Consider the following 2,843-nt stretch of genomic DNA (forward strand, 5'->3'; position numbering starts at 1 on the left):
GCTAATTTTTTGTATTTTTAGTAGGGACGGGGTTTCACCATGTTGACCAGGATGGTCTCGATCTCTTGACCTCGTGATCCACCCGCCTCGGCCTCCCACAGTGCTGGGATTACAGGCTTCAGCCACCGCGCCCCGCATGGAGGCCTTTTATCATCAGAACATTTCTATAGGACTGGATCATAAACTAAATAGTTTTATATTAGAATTTATATTAGTAATTCCTTTTTTTGTTTGTTTTTGAGACAAGGTCTCATTCTGTCACTTATGTTGGAGTGCAGTGGTGCCATGCCGGCTCACCACACCTCTGCCTCCCGGGTTTAAGCAATTCTCCTTCCTCAGCCTCTCGAAGTAGCTGGGGTTACAGGCACAAGACACCATGACTGGCTATTTTTTTTTTCTTTGTGAGATGGAGTTTCACTCTTGTCATCCAGGCTGGAGTGCAATGATATGATCTTGGCTCACTGCAACCTCTGCCTCTTGGGTTCAAGTGATTTTCCTGCCTTAGTCTTCTGAGTAGCTGGGATTACAGGCACCTGCCACCATGCCCAGCTAATTTTTGTAATTTTAGTAGAGACAGGGTTTCGCCCTGTTGGCCAGGCTGGTCTCGAACTCTTGACCTCAGGTGATTCCACTCACCTTGACCTCCCAAAGAGCTGGGATTACAGACCTAAGCCACTGCATTTGGCCTATATTAGTAATTAATTTTACCTCTCATTGCAGTTGCTGTTATACTGTTTACTAACTGGTATTGAAACATTTCAACAGTTTAGCATGTTTAGACACATAGGCACCTGCACACACACGACAAATTAAGAACAATGAACATGAATCAAATTGGCAATTTCCAGTGATTTTAGAGGCAAACTGGAAATCTCTCCCGGCCACCATACTCAAATGAAGCCTAAAGCTGACCTAGGGTGAACACTTCTTGGAGTGCCTACGTGGCCCCTGCATCTGGGGACTCCGAACACCCACAGGCTTGTGTTGGGGCAGCCATAGTTATATGATTCTGCCTTCCTCAGCCCCTCTCCTGGCTTCCGATGATTGTTCAGGGCATAGCACCAAGCTGAAGTTAGGTTGATCAGAATTCGTGCCTTAAGAATTTGGTTTGGAGACTGGGGCTGCCATTGCCACCAGGTAGGAGATCTCAGGCAAGAGAACGAAGAGGGGTACAGATGGAGAGTGGTTCTTTTTGAGATCCTGGTTCTGCGTGTAGTTTGCTTTTGAGGCCCGACCTGGAACTCTGAGAAGCCTGAACTCTGCGAAGCACACCTCTATCTTTATCTACATTCCTTTCACTCTATCACATTTGACGTTTGCTATTTGCTACCAACATAGTCCTAACTAAACATTTCCTTAGCAAGGCACACCCCCTGCCTCCTGCCCCAACTTCTTTTCTGACCCTTGAGGTCAGAAATCCTGTACATTTTGCTTTTCAAATGCATATGTCCATGGGTCCCCTGTTTGGCCTGTGAATATAGGACATGATACATGTCTCAATGAAGGGCCTATCGGTGGTTTATTTTTTCTTTCTTTTTTTTTTTTTTTGAGATGGAGTCTTGCTCTGTCGGCAGGCTGGAGTGCAGTGGGGCAATCTCGGGTTTAAGCGATTATTTCGCCTCAGCCTCTTGAATAGCTGGGATTACAGGCGCGTACCACCAAACCCAGCTAATTTTTGCATTTTTAGTAGAGATGGGGTTTCACCATGTTGGCCAGGATGTTCTCAATCTCTTGACCTCATGATCCGCCCGCCTTGGCCTCCCAAAGTGCTGGAATTACAGGAGTGAGCCACTGCACCTGGCCTGTGGTTTCTTAAAAATGCCTTCTTGTGGCCAGATGTCATGGCTCACGCCTGTAATCCCAGCATTTTGGGAGGGCAAAACGGGCAAATCGCTTGAAGTCGGCAGTTTGAGACCAGCCTGGCCAACATCGTGAAACCCTGTCTCTACTAAAAATACAAAAATTAGCCCGGCATGGTGGCACAGGTCTGTAATCACAGCTACTCGGGAGGCTGAGGCAGGAGAATCACTTGAACCTGGGAGGGATGGAGGTTACAGTGAGCCGAAATCCTGCCACTGCACTCCAGCCTAGGCAACAAAGCGAGACTCAGTCTCAAAAAAAAAAAAAAAAAAAAAAAATCAAACAAAAAAAACCCTTCATAATATTCTAGCATGGGGACTAAATACAAACATCTCAAAAATGTCTATTAATTATTGTTAGTGTCGAGTAAATGCAATCTTGTGAATGGGGGTTTTGGGGGTCTTCAGGAAGACTCTTAAGGGTTGTGAATTGTGTCTCATGACAAAAGCAGGGTGACACAGGTATGTGTAAAATACGACTGGCTCAGCTGACAGCGTGTGCACTTGTCCTCATGCGGTCGGCAGCTGGCCAGCAGGAAGGTGGAAATGCTGCTTCCATTGTACTAAAGCGCTGTGGTGGGCAGGCCCAGAATCCAGCAGCTTTGGCTGCCTCTGGACAGCCAGGGAGGGCTCTCCCTGAGCTCCAGGTCATGCTGGCTGCTGCCAGGTAATGGTGTGAAAACAGCTGCTGGCCCACTCCTGGTGTGCTGTCCCCTCCTCGGTTGCTTCCTTGCTATCCTAAATTTTACTCTGATTGCTTCTGCAAAGAGTTTACAGAAAGTGAATTCTCCAGATGTCTGCTAGATAAACTACCTTATCCTTGGAGCTGAAAAATTTGGTCTCTATGACTCTGAAAACCACCCCAGGAATGGAGGGAGGCGGAAGGGGGAAAGATCCAGAGGGTCCTGGTCTGGGATTTGGGAAATGTTGCCTAAGGCTAACTTTGGCTTCACTGTTTTTTGTTTAGTTTTTTTTTTTTTTTTT

Source organism: Cebus imitator, unplaced genomic scaffold, assembly GCF_001604975.1.
Source record: "Cebus imitator isolate Cc_AM_T3 unplaced genomic scaffold, Cebus_imitator-1.0 Scaffold538, whole genome shotgun sequence".
In the NCBI taxonomy this organism is placed as follows: Eukaryota; Metazoa; Chordata; class Mammalia; order Primates; family Cebidae; genus Cebus; species Cebus imitator.